Here is a 22,807-nt window from a genome sequence, read left to right on the forward strand (position 1 = left end):
AGGTGAGGGCCAGAGGCGCCGGGGGAGCGGGCAGGGGCAGATCCCGGAGGCCGCTAGGGCCAGCCAATGGAAACGTGGATCAAAGGCTTCGGGAAGGACCGGCAGCCACCCTCTGCTCTCTGTGACATTCGGTCGCGAGAACAGGAAATCATCTCAGTTCAAGTCAATTCAACCCTAATGAAGCAGCTGATGTATGCAAGACACGGAGGGGAAAGTAAAATAGAGAAAACACAGACCCTGCTTTCCAAAGGTTTAGTCACCAGTGGTGACAAAAATAGGGTACAGCGCTCGATGCACCCTAGGAAAACGAATGTGGAGCCACATTGTGAAAAGCTACCTTTCATCTGGGCCTCCGCTCCCAAGGCCGTTTCTTCTCCCTCTCCCCCTCCTCCACCACCCCCTATAGACTTCAGGTACTGAAAGGTGGATTAAAAAACTTGGTTCATGAAACGTGCAAGACCCGGCTCTTGTTTTATCTTTTCCCTCTATCCTCATTCTTACTCTCACCCTTCCTCAGGCCCATAGTCATTCATGCTGCTGTGCATGGATATGGATTTTTGAAAAGTGTAGACCTTTTTATTGGTGTATTTTTAAATGTTTCATAAAGCTATTGGACTTTAGGAATCATCTCATTCTCTTCTTTTTTTTCACTCAATATTCTTTTTCTGCATCTGTCCTTCTGTGGTTGTTGTTGCAATCCTAGTTCATCACTTCTGATTGCTGCATAGCCTTCCATATTGGACATCCACCCAAGTGACTTCCATTCCCCAAATGGATACCAAGGCTACCACCACCTCTCCAATACCACAAACAATGCAGTGATAATCATCCTTGAGGCATGGTCTTTTATGGACCAACGTGCAATTCCGAGGAAATATATGCCTAGGAATGAGATTGGTGAAGTTGCAGGGGATGCACAGGGCCATCACATTGGGTTATGCAATTTGTCCAGTACAAAGACATCCAGCCAAGGGACCTGTGGGGGCTGGAACTCAGCCCCTACTCTATCCTGTGCCATGTGCCCTGCTGAAGGAAGATGTGCCCTTTTCTTCCCACAAAAGCTCTGTTCTTTGGACAAGACATGAAACTAGAAGAAGGCTATAACCACCCAGAGGATATATATGCCTTTTTCAAATTCATCTGACCAGTGGTGGACACTATTTTCCAATGTACTCACCTTCACCAAGTACTGCTAGATTGCACACCAGAATTGCTGCACCATACTCTGCTCCACTGCATAATATAAGGGTTTCTGTCCTCCACTCCCATCCTTGCCAGCACATGGTAGTTTGTTTATTCATAAACACTCACATAGTGTTTACTAAGTACCAGATACTATTCTAAGTGCCTTGCAAATACTGACTTGTCTAATTAGCCAATTTTATAAATTCTGTCAATTATCATGGAAGTAGTGTCAACATATTTTTTTTTACTTTGCATCACTCTGCTAGTGAAATTGAATATTTCTTCATGGCTTTCTTCATAAGCCATTTGGGGGTCCCCTTCTGTGAATTTTCTATTTATAGCCTTTGCCTATTTTTCAATTGCTTTTTTTCTTTTTGATTTGATTTACAAGAGGTCTTTGTAAAGTCTGGACATTAATCTGCTTTCAAAGACTAGAAACTTTGCTTGTAACATCCTCTGTAAGACAATAATCCTTCGTTTTGTAGCCCGTCATTTTTTTTCTTTTTTTTTAATTTTTTATATGCCTTTTCAAATGACTTAACAAAACATTCTCAACTCCAAGTTCAGGAGGGTCATAGAGGGATTCTCTGTCATTTTCTTCCATTAGTTTCATAGTTTCATTTTTTAGCATTCAGTTCTTGAGTCCATTTGGAGTTCACTCTTACATATGGTATGAGATAAGGAGACATTTTTTTTTTTTCTCAACGGAGTGAGCACATTTTCAACATCTTTGTCCCCTAACATAGATGGGTCTGTTCTGAGCTCTCTGGTTTTCTCCTATGCCAGTAATACAAGGTTTTATTATGATGGTTTTATAGCCAGTCATCATGATTGAAGGGCAAGTCCCCCACCCCTATGTCTTCTGTCAAAACTGCACTGGCTTCTCGTGAACTTCCATCACCCCATATAATTTTCAGGATGTTTTTCAAGTTCCTCATGAGAAATCTTAATTGGAACATCACTGAATTTATTAACTTGGGGAAAATTCACATTTGTATAATTATATCTCCGTTGTGAACAGAAATTGTATATGTGGTAGACAAACATTACATAATATGGTTGAGGCATAATGTGCATGGAGGTGATGGGAGAGGTGGCAGATAATGTTGGATACTAATGTTGATAAGAGGGCGTGGGTGAATGGTAGAGGTTTGGAGGAATAACAGAGAAGCTGGAGAAGCAGTCTGCACCAAACTGCAAGCCAAGATAATAGAAATGAAGTAAACATAGGGCAGTGAACATGACTCAGACTGCTCTGTGTGTTTACAGGAGACCTGATCACATATGGAGACTATCAGGTTGTGGGACCACCGTGATCCAGAGAGACTCTATAACATTCTCTAAAGTACATAACAACAAAGAGAGACTTAGAGGGCCCTAACCACCCATATCTTGTGCTGGAGTCCATTGTGGCGCCACATATCTTCCCATTTCCCAAAAATCACCTGAAGGATTGTTTTACAAGTAGATGATCTGCCAGGGTGATAGAAATTCAATCCAGACAACACTTTTTTAAAGCACTGGCTACATTGTTCATACAAGGCTGGCCTCAGGAACCACAGAGTTAAGTAACGCAGAGTCACTGCCCTTTGCATTCACAATCTGGCTTTGGGAGAAAGAGAGAAAGGAAAATCTGCAATTAATTCTAATACTATATGATGGCATCATCTAGAACATGGCATATCAACAGCAAGCACTATGGGTGCTCTGGCCATCTAGACACTGATACCTGAGAGCATTACTCAAAATATGGGGACAAAAGGACCAGAACCAAGGAAATCAGGAATCCACAGGAGGTGGAAAGGAACATGATGCATTCAACTCACAGGAAAGGGATGCAGGTGGACATCATCTTGGATGGATGAATGGATGAGAGGATGAGTGGTTGGACAAATTAATTTATGCTGATGTAAGAAGGTGCTTCATTTCCATTTTCCCAGATTACTGAGGCCCCTGCTCCCCTTTGTGGTTGTAATAAAAAGGAGCACTAGGTGGCATCATACTACCAAAAGTCCTCACCTTTTAAAGTCTCAAGGAGAAAACTCCCCCACCAAGATTGAGTCAGCTCCTAATCTTAGACAAGACTGCTTCTAACAATTTCATTTCTCATAACATCCACTTAATTTATTTATTGAGCATCTACTATATGCTCATCCTATGCTGCATACTGTGGAGAATAAAAAAGGAGCTGAAGAAAGGATCTCCTCCTATGGGAACATAAGGAGAAGCAAAACATGTATGGCACCCCTCCCCTACACAAAAAAATTTTCAATACAGTCCAAGGCTGGATGGTGAGCACTGAAATGAGGATGTCGAAATATAATATCCAGTGTAATCTGGCCTCTTTGACTTTCTGGTGCCTTCTCCCACAGCTCACTTCTTACCTCAATGGCTTCATTCAATTCCTTGTGTATGTCACATTCTCTCCCACTACTTGGAGTTCACAGAGGCTGATCTTTCGTCTGGTATGCTCAACCCTCCCTCTTTACCTGGCTGACTCCCATCCACCCTTCCTTCAGATCTCATTTTCTCAAGATCATTTCTGACCAGCCCTCAACACCAGACTACTTTTACAAATACCATGTCTTCTACTTCTTGGACCCTCCAACAATGGGTAATTAATCATGTATTCATAGAAATGATTGCTTAAAATCTGTCTTCTCTAACAGACTATCGAACAATAAGAAGACAAGGATCATGTATACTTTGTTCAGCCCTATCTCTGCTGGTGTTATAGGCTGAACTATGTCCCCCTAAAATTCATATGTTGAAGCCCTAACCCTCACCTACCTCAGAATGTAACTATATTTGGAGATGGGGCCCTTAAATAGGTGATTGGGTTAAAATAGACCATAAGGGTGAGCCTAAAACAATCAATATTGTGTCCTTATAAAAAAAGGACATTTGGACGTACAAAGAGACACCAGAGATACACATACACAGAGGAAAATAGAGTGAGAAGGGTATCTGCAAGCCAAGTAGAGAAGCTAAACCCAGTGACACCTTGATCTTGGTCTCCTTGCCTCTAGAACTGTGAGCAAATAAATTTCTTGTTGTTTAAGGCACCCAGTCAGTGGTATTTTATTATAGCAGCCCCAGGAAACTGATATAAATGGCCATCACTCCTCTCAGTTTATAACTATTAAGTGAATGTCTATTGAATGAGTTCTAAAATAAGGAAGAACAGTGAAGGATGGCATATTAGGAAAAGCTACATCGTAGACATGGCCCTTGAACTTGACCTTAAATGAGAAAATAGAAGGAATCCCAAGTATAGGAGGGACCATTGGGAATAGATACCAAGGCAAGAATGCAAAAATCCTGCTACAGGGAGGGTGGGGTCCGTCTCAGGGGCCAGTGGACACTAATGTTGATAAGAGGGCGTGGGTGAATGGTAGAGGTTTGGAGGAATAACAGAGAAGTGGCTGCAAATGCAAAGACCAGGGACAGCCAAGGACACACCCGTTTGCACTGCCAGATAACTTGAATATATGATCATGAACTGTAATACCTCTGCAAAGCTCTTTGTTTAAACCTGGATATAGTGCCTTCTACGGACGGTATCCTCCTAGGATTTCTAAACTGTGTGTTGTGACTCGGTAATAAGAACAGCATTATATACATAGAGCTCAACTCCTCTCTAGCACCCAGTGAGGATATAAAATGAAACTCCAGAAAAGCAGAAAGAAACACTGTAGCCCTACATGGAAATTCCCAGCCTGCAATGCAAAGCAACTATGCCCTAAAGGAAACCTCCTTCTCTATGGGATCAGAAAGGTCCTGGAGGCAATTTGGAGGGAGTCTGAGCAGTCCACAATCCCCTTCTCTGAGACTAGTAACTCCCACCAGGAAATGTGTTCCTCCTGGAAGCCAAAATGTTGTAGATGACCCTCTCTGGCTCCCTGGGGCCATGGCTGAAGAGGTTGGAGTGGAGATCTGACCCATGTGAGGCCAATTCCATTACTTTTCCTGGGGATTTATAATTGGGGTCAAGTTGCAAGGCACTCATTGCTGGGGCCTGGAACTGAGCATGCGAAAACCAGGAGAGGCAGAGAAAAAGGCTGCATAGAAGGAAGAATGAAGCAAATGAATGTACAGGGGAAGCCACAGGCCCAAGAGAAGAGAGAGTGGGGGAAAGGGGCCTCCTTGGCTGTTGATGCCTCTTCAGGGCCTGGTAACAGTTCCTGGGGAGGCATGGCAACACCTGCACTCTGGAGCTTTGCCAGATACTACCTCCTAACAAATTCACCTCATTTGTTTAAGCTAGATGGAGTTAGTTTCCATTGCTTATACCCCTCCTGAAAACCCAAAAGCCTTGACCAACACAAATCCTGTTTATGCAGGCATTCTTGTGATGTTGCTTGAATTTAGTATCCATGAAATCTAAAAACTGTATTTGGGGCCCCAAACAACAGCGTAGAAACTGCTCCAGTCATCATATCTAACATTTCTCCTCCAGGCTGTTGAGAAGATTAAAGGCCCACGTGTTACAGAAAATTGTTAGCATTTATCAGCCGACCCCCTGCTCACCTTAGATGACAGAACAGAGTCCCAGCTGGCTGGTGCTCTCCAAAACTGTGCGGGGCTATATTTTATTCCTTTAATCTGCTCCTTTCCCAGCCTGCTGCGGACCTAACTTAACAGAACATTTGTTGAGCATTTGACATTAGTTCCCAAAGGGTCTCCATACAAACTCCCCCCTTGATACCAGCAGAGGCTACGAAGCTCGGGCAGATTTATCAGGAAGATTGAAAGACTGGCCATGAGGTGGAAGCAGTGGGCGATCTGCCACCGCAGGCAATAATTTTTACCAAAAAGGGATGACAGTGTCACAACCACTCTGTCATCCAGCCTGCCTTGCATTTTATTGGTTTAACAGCAACTGTGTTTCTCCCAGTCAGATTACTTTCGGGTATGACTGGCTCATTCAGTTGGTGCTTTTGCCAGAAAGGCCAGGTCAAGATTGCAGTTTGATGCCTTCCTAGAGTCAGTGAGGACGTACACAAACCAACTGGCTAACCAGATTAGGCGCTCTACACAACCTGTTCCCAGTACAAATGAATAAATAAATTGAATAAACAAATGAGTGCACAAATGATTTTTTTAAAAATCAAAGCACAAATCCCTTTGATGATGACCCAATACTCTTATGTCTGCTATTCCCAGAAAATGCCATATTTTCAAACACCTCTAGACTTAACATATGCTGGTCCCTTGTCAAGAATATCCTACATCTACCTTCTTTGCCCAGTTAGACTTTCAAAACTCAGTGCAGTGTCACCTCCTCCAGGAAGCCTTCCCTAGTTAGGTATTCCTCCTCTATGTTGCTAGAAAACCTCTATTCACTGTCAATACACAATATTGTAGCCATGTGTTTATTTCTGTCTTTCCCACCAGATTAGAAGGTCCAGTTTTTCTTTAAAATATATCTATGGTGCTGACCCATAAGAGACAGCCAAAATAGAAAGTTGTGTTTCTTTTTTAAATTTATTTATGTATTTGACAGAGAGAGAGCACACGCAGGTGGAGTGACAGGCAGAGAGAAAAGCAGACTCCCCATCGAGCAGAGAGCCCAATGTGGACTCAATCCCAGGACCCCGGGTCATGACCCAAGTGGAAGGCAGATGCTTAACTGACTGAGCCACCCAGGTGCCCCTCAAAATAGAAAGTTTGATGAAGGAAGGAAAAAATGCAATTAGCTCATACTTTCAGGCACACAGCAGTTACTTTGGGGAGTGATTAATGACTAAGGGAAGTTAAAAGCTATTGGAACACAAACATTTGAGATTCTAAGGTAGTTAACCAAAATCATCTCCAGGTATACACCAGGTCCCCCACCAGAAGTATTAAGGATTACAATAAAATCCGTTTATCTCCTTCCTTTCCCTGTTTTGATACAAGTGCCAAAGTTTGAACCAAATCTTTTTTCTTACCCACAGGGCCAGATGCACAGTAGGTACTCAATAAAAGTTGACGACTCGCTTTTCATAGCAGCAGATAGGCATCTATAAAATGAAAGTATTTGTTATGTTAAAGGAATAAACTCTCCTTTCTACCCTGTGGGTAGGTTTCTTTCTTTCCAATATCTGCTGCCAGATCTACTAAATAATTTCAGCAGCAGAAAATGACTGCTGAGCATCTACTGTGAACAGGTGTTCTCAGAGGCCACAATGGGAGGGAGGCAAAAACCTCGAGCCCCTCCTCCCACCCTCCAAGGAGCTTGAAACCCAATTGAAGCTGAGCAGGACTGTTCAAACCTCCAGGACAACAGAGACCAGTCTAAATTGACATTGTATTTTTAGAATCTAGCACCAGAGTCTGCCAACTTTTCCTGTGAAGAACCCGATTAAGAAATATCGTGGGCTTCATAGGCCACAGGGTCTCGGTATTCAACTCCGCTATTGTAGTGCAAAAGCAGCCACGGACAATACAGAAATGAATGGGCCTGGTTTTGATCCAGCAAAACTTTATTTACAGAAACAGGAGGCACTCCGGAGCTGGCCTGCCAGCCATAGTTTGCCAACTCCTGATTTAGCACAATGCCTGGCATGTAGCATGTAGTAGGTGCTCAAATATTTATTGAATTAGTGAATGAGTAAATGAATGAATATGTGAATGACTGAAGGCAGGTTTTCCTAAGGTTAGAGCATGGTGATTTAAAGTTCCAGGGTACCATCTTTAGACATTAACTACACGGAGAGCGATGAATACTGACTAACCAGAAACAAGTTTGATAGAAATTATTTGACAGTTTTCCCCACTCCAAGTGCTGTGTGCGGTTGGAAATTTGACATTTATAAACCACTAACAGCTTTCATAATACAGATGTGAACTAGAAAAGTGATTTTAAGAAGGATTTTGGGGGTACCTACCTGTGTACTGAGTTGGTTAAGTGTCTGCCTTTGGCTCACGTCATGATCCTGGGGTCCTAGAGTCAAGCCCCATGTCAGGCTCCCTGCTCAACGGGGAGTCTGCTTCTCCCTCTGTCCCTCCCCTTGCTCATGCTTGTGTGTGCTCTTTCTCTCTGAAATAAATAAAATCTATTTTTTAAAGAAGCATTTTTGGGGGACTCCTAGCTGGCTAAGTCAGTGGGGCATACAACTCTTTATCTTGGTGTTGTGAGTTCGAGTCCCACACTGGGTGAAGAGATTACTTAAGATTAAAAATCTTTCTTTTTTTTAAAGTAGGCTCCATGCCTAGCAGCCCAATATGGGGCTTCAACTCAATCCTGAGACCGAGACCTGAGCTGAGATCAAGAGTCAGATGCTTTACCAAATGAGTCACCGAGGCACCCCAATATTAAAAATCTTCTAAAAAATAAAAACAAGAAAGCACTTTTTTCTCTTACTTTGGATCATGACTCATTAGTCAGTTGTAACCTGCATTTTTTATCTTCAGGAAAGGGTAAGAGACCGGTAGAGAAAGAAGGAATATACCAGAGTATCTCACATGCAATAAGCATAAGGGTTGTTTTTAAGGAATCTTTCAATTATAACAGACTTTTATGTGTGAGTATATTGGGTTCTGAGGTAAAATGTAGTTTCAAAAAAGTTTGAAAAACATTTTAACCATTGAAATCTCATTCTTGGGGAAATTCATTGTAGTTGTACATTTGGAGGGGGTTTACTTTAAACAGAAAGATACAGCATTGTAATTAAGGTCAAGATTCTTGAGCCAAAGTGCCTGTTTCAAATCCTGACTCTGCCACTTAATAGCTGGGTGACCTCAAGCAAACTACTTAGCCTCTCTGGGCCTCAGTTTCTCCATATATTAAATGGGACTGCTAATGATACCTCCTGTGTGCAGTTATTATGAGAATTAATGAATTGTTAAAGTGCTTAAAGCAAAAGTATAACCACATCATGTAAGTTTTCCCTATTATATTGTCACTAAACAACAATGTGACCTTGAATATGTGACCTGGTTTCTCTGGGCTCCACTTTTGTTGGTAAATAATCTCTAACTTGCTGGTTCCAAAATCCCTAGGAGAGGGAGGAATTTCCAGCACAGACTTTGAGGAAAGAAATAGCTAAATGTAAATCATCTATCCTGTTCAACTGACACATCTGAGGTCTCAGCAAAGTAGCCCGTTCCAGTGAAATGCTCTGTAAACCACCGTGTTATTATCTCTTAAAACTACACACAAAGGTGAATTCATGATGGCAAGAGATCGACTAAATCAAAGAAAATGCCCTATTTTTCTCATCCATCATTCTGTTCATGACTAGCATTGGCTTCCTGTTTCTCCCATCGTCGTGTATTCTATTCTACATATGGGGATAACCACAGCCGGGGGTGAACAGGAAATCTGTCCTCACATTTGGGTTGGTTTTTTTAAATGTTCTTGACTGTGAAGCACAGTGTGAGGCTGCCCTGCAATTGGTCTGGTGTTGGTCACAAGTCACCTTTCACTGTAAAATTTGAAGTCACAGCTAACACCTGAGATTATGAAAAGAGTTCCATTTACCTTCACACACACACACACACACACACACATGCACACACACATGCACGCACACACACGAGAACCAAGCCAACAGAAAAATGAGTAAAGTTATAATCAACTATCTCCAAATGAAGAAATAAAAATGGCCAACAATCATGTTCCATTTAACCTCACTTATAATTAAAGAAATACACATCAACACATTGAGATATCTTTTTTTACTTATAAAAGAAGCACACTAGGAGTACCTAGGTGGCTCCATTGGTTAACCATCTGACTCTGGATTTCAGCTCAGATTATGACCTCAGGTTGTAAGAGGGAGCCCTGCATAGAGCTCCAAGCTCAGCATGGAATCTGCTTGAGATTCTCTCCCTCTCTCTTTGCTCCCCCGCTCTTGTGTTCCCTTTCTCTAAAATAAATAAGTTAATAAAAGTTTATTTCCAAAAGAAGGAGCAGGAGAAGGAGAAGGAAGAAGAAGGAAGAAGAAGGAAGAAGAAGGAGAAGAAGGAGAAGAAGGAGGAGAAGGAGAAGGAGAAGAAGAAGAAGAAGAAGAAAGAAGAAGAACAAGAAGGAGGAGGAGGAGAAGGAGAAGGAGAAGGAGAAGAAGAAGAAGAAGGAGAAGAAGAAGAAGAAGAAATAAAAAAAGAAGCACATTAGTTGAAGTAAGGAAATAGCCTGTGCTGGAAAGGATGTGGGGAAACATTGTTCACATACCTTATCAATGGCAGTCTAAACTGAAAACAGCCTTGGAGGACGGGTTTTGCAATATGTACATCACATTTGACCAGACCCAAAACTATCAAAGGATTCAACCAAAGCAGCCACCTCTATACAGACTTCTCATTTAAGAAAAATAAATCCCCTATTTCTTTAATTCTCTAGTAGTCTCAAACACATATGAAATTATAGTCAGGTATTCTATTACTTGCAACCAATCACACTCCAAATTGACAAAAAAAAAAAAAAAAGATGAAAGAAGACATCCTTATCCTGCACTAACTTGAACATGACGTTTCTAGTATTTCTTCATTAAGCAGGACACTGGTTTGGAGGCCAAATGTCACCTTTTATTTTTATCATGCTACAGAAGTTGTTTCTCTTTTTAAAGATTGTATTTATTTACAATAAATAAATACAATCAGAGGCAGAGACATAGGCAGAGGGAGTCTGATGTGGGCCTCAATCCCAAAACCCCAGGATCACGACCTGAGCCTATGACAGACACTCAACCACTGAGCCACCAAGGTGCCCAGAAGTGTTGAATTACATTTTGATATACTGCTGAAATTCTGTATCAATATTTTAGTTAGGATTTCTGAAGGAGTATTTGTAAATGAGATTAGTATGTCACTTTTCTTTATCCCCCCTTTAACAATTTTATTTACTGGGACACCTGAGTGGCTCAGTATTTGGCTCAGATTGTGATCCTGGGGTCAAGGATCAAGTCCTGCATCGGGTTCCCCACAGGGTGCCTGCTTCTCCGTGTGTGTGTCTCATGAATAAATAAATAAAATCTTTTTAAAAATAAATATTTTATTTATTTGTTTATTTATTTATTTATTATTTATTTATTTATTTATTTATTTATTGGACCAGGGGTTAGGGGCAGAGCCCAACAATGTAGGGCTCCATCTCAGGCCCCTGAGATCATGACCTGAGCTGAAACCAAGAGTTGGGCATTTAGTAGACAGCCACCCAGACACCCGTTCCCCTTTTCAATGAGTTATTGTTCCTGGCTTTTTGACTGATACATTATTACTGCCTAAGAATTCCAACCATTAAGATTTTTTGAGTGTAAATGACTAAACTTTTTATTTCTACATATTGCATTTATGCTTTTCAAATTTGCCTATTCTTTTTTCATAGTGCTATGTTCTACTGTTTTTTATCTTTCTTATAATTTTATCTTTGTAATTATTTTGAACAGAACTATTTTATAGTATTCTTCAAATTGTTCGCCTTTCTCTCTCATTAATAAATAAATAAAATCTTTAAAAAAATTGTTCTATTGTATCAAGTTCTTAAGAGTCTAATTCTCGTGTTTATTACACCTACCGATCCCATTCCTCATGCAGTTCATTTCCTAGTTTATAATTTCTCATTATAAGCTCATCTTCAATGAGGGTTGTTTGTGCTGTGAGAGATCAGAAGAAACAGCTAGGTTTTGCATTCACTTCTGACAGGACCAAGTCATCACTCTGGAACCAGCTTTGATATTTTGTGTTGACTTCAGGATTCCCTCCCCACACCCGTTGTGTAGATTAGGGCCTCACATCTGTGCATAGTGGTTTCCATTTCTACAGCAGACAACTTCAGTTCATCCAAAGCCCCAGACAAACGACAAACTTCCTTGCTGGGCCCCTGGATGAGTGGAGAATTTTTTCTCTCCATCTTCTAGTCCCTAAGATCCTCTGCAGGGTCCCAACTGTGGGCAGATCCCTACCTTTTTAGAACCCAAGGCCTGAATGAGTCCTGAACTCCGGTCAGCCATTTGGGTTTATTTAAAATAAGTCAACTCTCCCGAGGTGTTTCTGAGTTCTCTTTTCTTGCATCAACCCTAGGGCTCCCCCTTTCTTCCTTTCAATCATTACTATCTTTTTTTCAGCTGTTCTGTGTTTAAAGCCGAGGGTCATGAACTCTTTGATCACTACTGTTCCCAGAAGTTGAATCTTTGTACTTTCCTGTCTTTTAAAAACCCTTTCTAGAGTAAGCACAAGGTGCTATGGAATCTACATGATGGGGAGGAGGATTCTAACCACAGCGTGGTGGTTCAAGGAAGAGTTCCTGGAAGAGAAACTGCCAATTTTGAAGACCCAGTCCCCTTTAGCTAGGAAAAAAAAAAAGTGTGTGTGTGCAAGGAGTGACAGGTTGGAGAAAGAGGTGGGTGACGGTTGCAGAGAAGATAGAGCACTTGTGAATATCTAAGGGTAGGGGCGGGGAACAGATCCCATATCACATTCTGAGAAGCATGAATTCCAAGAACTACAAGGAGTTCAGTGTGGAACGTGTAGTGAGATATGAGGTTGGTGAAACTGATGTGGAAACAAAGGCAGAAGAAAACTTGTTAAATTCCCTTACTACCTACAGCCCATGGACAAGTCCTTGAAACAGGCAGAGTGACATTCCTCTAGGGACTCAACTGCCTTGATGTCGATGTTGGTACTTTGCTAAGGGCAAAAGGCAATCTTAGCCTGACCCCCAGAACCCTGTAAGTCTACTTTACCATATAAAAATTCCTTTGGAAACCTTTGTCTCTACCCTCCACCCCTCGCCCCCAAGATACTTGTTGGCAATCATCCCCAAGCATATGACCCGATAACATACATACATCTGAAGGGTCTCCTGAGTTTTTACTAAATAATAATAAATGACCTTTACCTAACAATAGCTATCCCCCTCAGGATCCTGGAAACTTTGTTTCCAAAATACTTGGGAGGCTAAGGCTCTCTCTAATCCCCTCCCAGCTTGAAGATATATAATGGGCCACTCCTCAGTGACCTCAGTGCAACTCTTTCTGCCCACAAGTCTTGTCCCCACATTTAACAAAACCACCTTTTCGCACCAGAGATGTCTCAAGAATTCTTTCTTGGCCCTTGGCTTCGAACCCTAACATCCTTTTTCTGCATCAAAATAAGTAGAGGCTAATTCATGAACAGCCTGTGTGCCAGGTTAGGATGGTGTATTCTGTGCTGAAAGCAGAGGGGAGCCAATGCAGGTGACCATTAGGTCACTCAGAGTGAAATCATCCGGTTTGAAAGAAAGACAAATCTAATAAATATTCCTTATATAAATAAATATACACAGCCGTTTAGAAATTGATAGAAGGACTTTGCACACAGGATGACAATCCCAGAGGGCATTCGAGTACTAACCTTCATGTTCCAGCATACAGAACCCTGAACTCTTACCCCAAGGATTATAAGGCAGTGTAGAGGTGCTCAGGTCAGTGTCCCTACCCTCCAAGAATTCCTTTTGCCTGCTTTGGGGAGAAGGAGTACCTCACCCATCCAACTTGACAGACATTTTGGCAATACATAGCCCTTTCGCAAACGTTTCCCTAGATTCCTGGAGTCAACGAGGAAGAATTTCTTCTGCCCCTCAAGATCCTTCTAGTAAGACTAAGAATCAAACTGACATGAAGCAGATTTTTTTAACAGGAGAAAATCACATTTAGGTGCCTCTGTAAGGGGGGATCCCACCCAGACAGGGAAATTCCAAAGACAGTGATAGCTAAAGTGAGCCCAGGAGAGGGGGTGGGCTCTGAGGTTACAAAGGGAGAAAGACTATTGGGAGGATGGTGAAAGGAGGAGTTTGGAAAACAAAGCTTGCCTCATTACGCTTCTTAGGTAAAGAGGAATTCCTAATAGCTCTCTTCCTAGCGCTGGCTGGCCCCCGGGAGGGGGAGGTAAAGAGCTTTTCCAGAATCTGCCCAGGCAGGGTTCCATTGCTTTTAACTCAAAATAATGTTCAGGCCAAAGGGGCCCATCTCAGAGCAGCCTGCCCCTTGACCCCTGCAAGCCCGTTCCCCCATCCTCCCCATCAGTGCCCCCCCAACTCCGCCTAACTGTCCCTGATGTAAGGAAAGCGCTAGGAGCAAAGCAGAAGCTTGAAAACAAGAGTAACCTGGGCCAAGGGCCAGGGGGGTCTATTTTTAGCGCTTTGTCTCACTGCCTGTTTATCTTCGAGCCTCAGCCTAATGTCTTGCAGGCGAGTGTTCACGTTACTGGGCTGGCTCCAAGAGGGAAGGGCATAGGTGACCTAAGAGGCCCCACCGCAGCGGCCCTGGTGACAACCCCTTGGACAGCGTGTTCTCCTCATTTCCCCCAGGCCGCCCTCCGTCGTGCTGGACTCCCCCAAAGCCACTTAATGCAGGATTTGTTCCAGCCGCGGCCGCCACTCCCCCTGGCCGGGACAGCCGGCGGGTCACAAGGAGGAGAGGCTACGGATTTCGCACCCGGGGGCGGGGGGGGCACCTGGGCACCCGATTCCCGGGACCCTAACTTCACACACGGGGTCTAACTGCACTACGGCGGCGGGCTCGGGGCCCGACAGCGCCCTCTGCAGGGAGGCGGGCGGTGCCCATCCTTTGTGCAGCCTCAGCCGGGAGCAAGGCACGGGGGCCCGTGGCTCCTTGTTCGTCCACTCGAGCCGCGGAAAAAGAAAGGGGCCGGCGTCGTGTCTGGACGTACAGTTCCCTCCCAGGACAAAAGCGGGGGGGGGGGGGGGGGGCTGGGATCCCGCCGCTTGTAAAACGCGCCGCGGAGAGCTCGCAGCCCAGGGGCCGCGCCTTAACCCCCGCCCCCTGCCCGCCCGCGCTGCCTTTTAAGGGCGTCCTGCTCGCCCCGCGGCCCCCCGCGCCGGCCGACTCGGGAGGCCGGAGCCCGACTCGCAGGGTCGCCCTCCGGGTCTGCTGGCCTCTCGGGGGTTCCTGTGGGGGGCGGGGGCCGACCTCTTGGGGCCGCCTCACCGCGACTCGCGCGGTCCTCCTTAAGGAGCTGCGGCGGCCCGTGGCAGAGGCGGGTGTTTTGTTCTTATAAGGAGGAAAAAGTTTCTGTGACATCCAGGAAATGAGTAACTCCGCCGCCCTGGGGGCCGCGCGGATGGAGGCGCGAGGGCGGGAGCCGGCCGTGGAGCCGCCGCCCCCGTCCTTCTAAGCGCCCGGCGGGACGCGAACCGCGGCCTCCGGGCCCTGGGGCCCCGCGCGCGCTGCGGGGCTGGCGCGGTCCCCGCGGAGGCCGGGAGGGGACGAAGGCCGGCGTGAGTCCCGAGGGCGCCCGCCTCGCGCGGGGGGGAAGGGGCGCGCGGCGGAGGGAGCGGGGGCTGGGGGCGCGGCGGAGGGCGCTGGGGCTGGGGGCGCGGTGGAGGGCTCCGGGGGCGCGCGGTGGAGGGCGCCGGGGCTGGGGGCGCGGGGCGGCCGGCTGCGTGCCCTTCCGCGCCCCCCGCGTCTCCGCTGCAGCCCGGGCCGGGGCCCCCGGGCCTCCTGGCTGCACCCCCGCGCGGCGACGGTCGCTCCCGCCCCGGGGTCCGTTACTTCTGAGTGCAGCGTGCGTGCGCGGACAGACCGACGGGCCGGTCTCCGGCTCTTCCCCTCCTGCAAGGAGGCAGTAGGAGGGCTGCCTGTTTTCTCTCTCGGTTTAAGGTAGTGAAGTTATGGGGTTACGGGGGCCCGAGGGAGCCTCCGCAGCTTCCTCTTTCGGGACTGCGAGTGTTAGAGACCCCGCGCAGTGCAGGACTTTCCTCTTGCGGCTGCAAATCGCCTGACCCTTAACCCAATCCCCACCTCTCCCCCCTGTGTCTCCAGCTTTCTGGCTTCCAGGTGATGGGACTCAGAAGCCCCAGGGCCGGGCTTCCCATCCCAAATGCTCCTCTTTAGAAATCAAAATGCTGCCAACCAAGAAGGGGAACATATTTTACGGAGCCACTCAGGGATCACACATCCCCTGCCTGGTGTGAGAAGGAACCGCCTTCAAAACTAGAAGAGCTCCAGATGCCGGGCAGATCCTGGACCCCGGCCTGGGGGATCTGAATCAGTTTGAGAATCCTGTTCTGTTTTCTTGTTACTCTTTTGGATTTGACCCAGAGCCCTTCCTGCCTTTTACAAGCCAGTTGTACCCCGGAGAGGCTGCCAGGTAAAGCTGATCTGAGCCCGCTGCAGTCACAGGTCCAGGTTAGCTGTGAACATGGCACCGCACACGCAGGTGGAGTTGCTGCTGTTCACCTCTTTATTATTAACATAATGGGCTGTGCTATGGAGCCCTCCTTCCAGCCTACGTGCCTAAGTGGCTTTCATTGTTTGCTAATTCCCTGTGCCTGCTGCTGCTCCAGGCCATTCTGCCCTCATATTTTCCACTTGTGGGTAACCATAAAGTGGTTATACTGACTCTCTGCTCTCCCTGGGTGGATGGCTTTTGTTCAGATGCCATCCCCTAGCTCCGTAATTTGCAAAGATGCAGCAATTTCAAGCTCTGGATTTCAGGGGGCAAGGATCTGAACTTTTAACCCGATGCCATCATCCCAGAAGTTGTCACCTTACCAGGAGTGGTTCCCAGCTCCTGCAGGATTCAAAGTGAAACAAAGACCAGGGTGTGGGGGTGAACTTTTTATCTGAGGGCAAGAACAGGGAAGAACATCTAGCAGGGGCTTCTGGCAAAAGTGCCCACCCGAGAAAGTACTACCTGGGAGAAAGCTGGTTTTGTATTTGTCCCTTCTCAAACGCCCTGGAGTCAATAAAGAGAAAGAAGGTGGGGGATTCTGTCTGATGGAGGAGGTACACATCTCAGTTGGGAGGCAGTGACCAGCAGAGCCCCTACGGTGAGCTCAGTCCTCCAGGCCCCCTCCAGCAAAGGATGGCACTGCCAAAGGGAAGTGGTCCAGGGGAGAGGGGCTGGCATGGCAATGGGGGGTCAGCAAAGCGCATCTTGTGAGGGAGAAGGGAGTGAACCACCCGCATTTGTCTCCAGGATGAGAAGCCCAGGGGGATGAGGCCGTGGCCCTCAGGAATCTCCAGCACTGTCACTTGAGGAAAAGTTTGCTCACAGACACAAAGGTTTGCTCAGAGACGCACCAATTAGAAGCAGGGAGATAGCTTTCACTCAGAAGTAAGGAGTAACTTGGCAACAACTAGAAGTTAGTAGTGCACTGCCATCCCTGCCAGCAGAGGCAGGTGGCCACTAGCAGTCAGGAAGGAGAGAGCACAAAACTGTGGCTCCACGTTTGGGGCAGACAAGTCCCCTCAGTAGGGACGAGGTCGCAATGCAGCCTGTGGGGTTTTGACAGAGAAATGTCCTACCAAGAGTGCTAGGACCTACTTATGGCTGAGACCAGTCCATCTCAGACCAATCCCCCTCTAATCCAGTCTTGCTGGGGAGAGGGATATATCTGAGAATGCCAAGGGTTGTTAATAATCGCCAAGGCTATTGCTAGCCAGTTCCGTCCCTTGTGTGAATTAGAGTAAGATGCATCTTTCTGCAAGAGGGTGGCACCTTGGTGACATTTAGGATGCCATGTTGGGGTCTCATCTTGATGGATATGGCCCAGGCGCATAGCTGGGCAAGTGCTTGTGAGCTGGATCCATCCTTAACCATACTCAGGCCAAGTGTTCTTGAGCAGTATATCACCTGTGCAACCATACGCAGCAGCCCAGATGACCAACAATTATTGAAGGCCTAACATTTATTTGCCAGGATTTTTTTTTTCCCCAAAACCACTTTCCTTTCATTAAGTCATTTAATCTTCATAGTAGTCCAATGAGGTAGGTGTTGTTACCCCTGTATAGATGAGGAAGCTAAGACACAGAGCAGTGAAGTGTTTAGGAGCCTGGAAGCTGAGTCCCAATCACTGAACCTAGAGTAAGAAGTCGGTTAATTTTAAAAAGCTAGTTTGCCAGGTGCCTGGGTGGCTCAATTGGTTGAGCATGCGTCTCTTGGTTTCCACTCAGGTCATCATCTCGGGAGTCATAGGATCCAGGCAGGGGCAGGCTCCATGCTCAGCAAGAAGTCTGCTTAGGAACTTGGGGTCCTCTCCCTCTCTCTCTCCCACCACTTGCATGCTCTGTCTCATTCTCTCTCATAAGTGAATAAATCTTACAAAAATAAACTTGTTTGGTTGGGAGCCCTAGTGGGAAGAAGGGAAGAGCAAGCCTCTTGTATGATTTGGTCTTTTCTTTATCAGAGGAAGACAGAAAACTGCTCAGAGGGAGGAAAGATAGAAAACTCATCTGGCTGCAGAAAGATAAGGGGAAAAGAGCATGCTCAGTCAGCCTTGATGGCTCATGGAGGCCAGGCCCAAGTATCAATTGACTTTCGTCTTTAATTGCTGGACAGTGTGAGGTGGCAAATCCAGTTTGGGGCCTGACGTGAGAGTGATGAGTAAGTGCCACCTGGGCGTTGTACAGAAAGAGAAGGCCAGAGCTACGTGGGGCCCCTGACCAAGGCAGGAAATGCCCTCAGGGGTGGAACAAGTTGGCGAGTGTCCAAACATGCTGTCCCAGCTCTTCCCACCTCCTGGGCCCCATCTGTCCCCTCTTCCCTTCCCTGTCTAGGCCCTGTTCACCTGTAAATGCCCTTCCCAAACTCATTCAGGGAATCTTTCCCAAAATTTCATCTTATAGCTACATCTAAATGATCATTTATTTTCCACACTATACATTTTAGCATTTAATTAGCTGGAATGAAGCATTTTACTACATACTATCTATAGACAGTATTTTAAATAAACTAGCTGCTGGGCCATGAGGATGCTTCGAAGTCTCCTGGGAAGGACCAGCTGATACCCAGCAGATTTCCCATAAAGGGTGCTGTTTATGTACATCTTGTCACCTGTCCCAAGCCTAGCTCTTAGTTAGCTATGCTTATTCAGAAACCTCATCTCCACAATTTTCAGAGTATTTTGGACTTGGAGTACTGAGTCACCTCGAGAAGCTCCCAGAAGTGGGAAATTAAAATGCTAGTTTATTAATTGGGAAGACTTGTGACCGTCACCATCATGCAGACTGTATCCTGGCCGAGCCACATAGGAATACAAAGATCCAGGCAGCTCATGCTTGGCAAAGCGGGGCATGGAGTGGGGTGTCTAATATAATGGGGTTCTCTTGACTCTATGGCCCTCTCATCAGTGGAGAGATACTTGCCAGATAGACCAGTACTCCAGTCAGCCTGGCTGTCTAGATCTTTTTGGCCAGTGCCTTGGGGGCAGTGTCTACCTGATAGGATTTCTCCATTTCCTCTTGCATCATTTTGCTTATTTCTATTTTTTAAATTTTTTACTTATTCATGAGAGACACACACAGAGAGGCAGAGACACAGGCAAAGGGAAAAGCAGGCTCCCTGTGGGGAACCCTGATGCAGGACTTGATCCCAGGACCCTGGGATCGTGACCCAAGCCAAAGGCAGACACTCAATCACTGAGCCACCCAGGTGCCCCTAGCTTACTTCTATTTTACTTAGCTCCCAGCTACGTAGTTTTATTTGTAAAAGTCAACCACTATACAGTTTCAGGGTTGAAGGCCAGGCCACAGGGATAAATTCTGTATGTAAATTAAGAGGATTTAGCGAAGAAACAAGATCGCTAATCACAGATGCTTGGGGAAGTGAAAGACCCCAGATTGGCCACTTATGGCAGCCCCTTTGTGAGCATAGGCATGAAGCTGTACTAAGGCACTGCTTGCCTTGGCTGTCTCGGATCAGTTGGCCTGCCCAAATGGCCTCTTTGGAATTAAAGGGCTCTCTGTGATCTCTGGTCAGGCTCCCTCACGGTTCATCTTTAGTAAGCTACAGTCTCTAGGTGACCCGGTGCCAAGAAGCTATGACCCTCATGGGCTTTGGAGTAGCGTGGACTTGGGTTGAGTCCTGGCTCCACCACCCAGTAGATCGATGTTCTCTGTATTTGGGCAAGCACTTTGACTATTTCAAGCCTCAGTTTCATCATTGGTAAATTGGGGATAACCACTCACAGGACATGTGTAGAAAACTCCAAGCCCTGTACCTGGCATCAACTTATCTGGCTAGTATGAGCTCTTAAAGACAGGTTGAGTTCATCCACATTCTCTGCCGAATTGGGCCTCTGGCTTCCCCATTACTGCCACTGATGTCTGGCCAAAGGACAAGGCTGTAGGGACCCAGACTGTCTCAGAGGCTTAGAAGAAAGTTGCTCATCGGTGCCCTTGCTGTGGTTTGTTCAGAGGTGAGGACACAGCCGCTAGTCCTCACCTTTCCGCCAGCTCTGGGGGAGGGACAGCCAGGTTTGAGGCTTGGCCTGAACAGGCATCCAGAGGGGAAAGAAAGGTGAGGTCTTCTGGGAGAGGAAGAGGGTCATTTGGGGGTGCCTCAGAGGTCTATAGGGCCCTCCTCAGGAGTTTGAGACCTGTGATATTTTCTTGTAGAAAGCGTACTGCCCTTCTATCCGAGTGGCCCACCCCCTGACATCAGCAGAATGGAAGCACCTGGAAGGTGACATCACTGTTGCCCACGGCAACACCTCTACCTTAAGGCAACTGAGGAATAAGAACCACTCCAACTGTAGGACTGATGTTGAAGGGAGGGAGCATAGAAGGTGTGACATCCCAGGTGTGTTTCTCAGGGGCTGGGCAAGGGGGGCAGGTAGGGGCTGCATTTTCAGAGGTCTGGGCTGTGAGCCAGTTGGTGGTAGGCCTCTGGGCCTTGGGCTTGGCCCAAGGGAATAGAGCTCAGTGCTGAGACCAGCAGTTTTGTGTAGTTCTCTGAGTTGTGACTTGAAACAAAGAGTATGACATCTTACAGTAGCTTCTGGCAGCTTCCATGGCCTTGGGTTTCACAGCCTGATCTGGTGGGGGAGAGTGGTAGGTAGGGGAGCAGTGATAGGGTGATCAGAAGAGTGGCTTTCCCATTTTCTCCACCCTCACCCCCAAAGGAAAGTGGGAAACAAGGATGCCCACGTCCTGGCTACAGGAACTGACTTAAGAGAGACTGTCCGTTCATTGCTCGAGTATTTCTTGTGCTCCTGCAATGTGCAAGGCAATGAGTGTGCTAGGGATTCATTGACCTCATGGAGCTTTATAATCAAATGCACGCAGAGAAGAGGAATATCTGGGATCTGCAGCTCCAAGAGCTGGTACAGCTGGGAACAGAAGCAAGGTCGCACAGCTCACCTCTCGCCAGCTCTAGCACGCCACAGTTTCAACTTGGCTTAAACTAAAGCTACAGAATCCCTTCCTCCCCAGTAGTTCATACAGGGGTTCGGAAGTGGTTGAGATACATCCCAGGATTTGGAGAGTGGCATTAGAGAGGATGGGCACAGGTATCAACTGCGTCCTGCCAAAGAGCAGAATCCCACAAAGTCTGAGTGTCAAGAGGTGAGAAGACACCAGGCCAACCACCTACCCAGGTCTTCTGCTGTGACTCACTCTGGTATTAGCAGTTAGGGCTCAGTTTCTCAACCTGTTAATAGGGATAATAGCAGCCAGTACCAGAGAATGAATATACAGAGCACTTTAAAATCCTCAGATAAGGATTTTAAACCTTTTAAACCTAAACCCAGGTGGCCCAGTGGTTTAGCACCACCTTCAGCCCAGGGTGTGATCCTGGGGACCTGGGAGCGAGCCTGCCTCGGGCTTCCTGCATGGAGCCTGCTTCTCCCTCTGTCTGTGTCTCTGCCTCTCTCTCTCTGTCTCTCATGAATAAATAAATAAAATTTAAAAATAAATTAAAAAATAAAATCCTCAGAAGTCCTGGGAAAAAATAGAAAACCCATAATTTTCAAATGACTCTCTTCCAGGTGAATGGCAGAGTGGAGCACTCGCTGCCCGGGAGGAGGGCTCAGCTTTGGAGCTGTCCTGGGCTACTCCTACTTTCACCCCCAGGTCATTTGCCTTAAGTGGGTAACAGGAGAGTTTCCTTCTAACTAACCTGCACCAAACCATAGGGAGGGCGTTGTCATAATTCTAGCCCTGCTTGTTGGTACAAAACCATGTGCTCATAACAAACTGTTCTCCTGGGAGCCTGTTTCAATAGCCTTCTCAGTAGCAGTCAGAGGACCCGCCTCAAGTTCATGAAAAGGTCCTTTGTTTGCTGAGACTTTGTTCCCAGTCAAGTGAAGAGGCAGGAGGCGGAGGAGTGTGGGACCGCAGTGAGCCTGGGCTGGTGGGCACGAGACGGGATGCCGAGGTCTTACCCCTGAGTGCCCCCCCCCCCAAAATGCCACTTTCTTCCTGAGGCCTCCCCATAAAACACACTGTCCAGTGTCCAAAGGGTCCTCCCTCCCTTTTCCTGATACACTGCCCTTTTGGCTGAAAAGCGGTCTCAGACATCCCAGGTCGCACACCCAGAATCTCTGGGTGGGAAGTACCTTGAAAGCTCATTAAGACTGATTCCCTGCTTCATATCCAGATTTCACTTAAATTGTCACCTGCCTTGCCTTAAATGGTACAGGGAAGCCCAGAGGTGCGTGTAATATTTCACAGATAATCAGGTCACACAGCATCATGGGAAAACCAGAGACTTGAAAGTCAGTCCTGAGTTCAAATTCCAATGCTGATAATGAGCAAGTAGCCTCTCCAGTCTTTTTTCTTAAAGATTTTATTTATTCATGAGATACACACAGAGAGAGGCAGAGACACAGGCAGAAGGAGAAGCAGGCTGCATGCAGGGAGCCCGATGTGGGACTCCATCCCAGGACTCCAGGATCACGCCCTGGGCCAAAGGC

At 46.5% G+C, this 22,807-nt stretch overlaps 1 protein-coding gene across 6 annotated transcripts in view; it reads left to right on the forward strand.

The window, feature by feature from the left end:
• Positions 1–14,999: 14,999 nt before the first annotated feature.
• ITPRIP (inositol 1,4,5-trisphosphate receptor interacting protein) overlaps positions 15,000–22,807 on the forward strand; it is a 33,057-nt gene continuing 25,249 nt past the window's right edge. For 2 of the 6 annotated variants that reach the window (XM_072805408.1, XM_072805405.1), the window contains exon 1: positions 15,002–15,388. The gene's annotated coding sequence lies outside the window, so the exon portion shown is untranslated. Of the gene's footprint in view, positions 15,389–15,932; positions 16,261–20,510; positions 20,695–22,807 lie in introns of those variants that run through there. The other 4 variants (XM_072805406.1, XM_072805404.1, XM_072805411.1 and 1 more) reach the window with 4 other exon arrangements.

Source organism: Canis lupus, chromosome 29, assembly GCF_048164855.1.
Source record: "Canis lupus baileyi chromosome 29, mCanLup2.hap1, whole genome shotgun sequence".
Classification (NCBI taxonomy): Eukaryota; Metazoa; Chordata; class Mammalia; order Carnivora; family Canidae; genus Canis; species Canis lupus.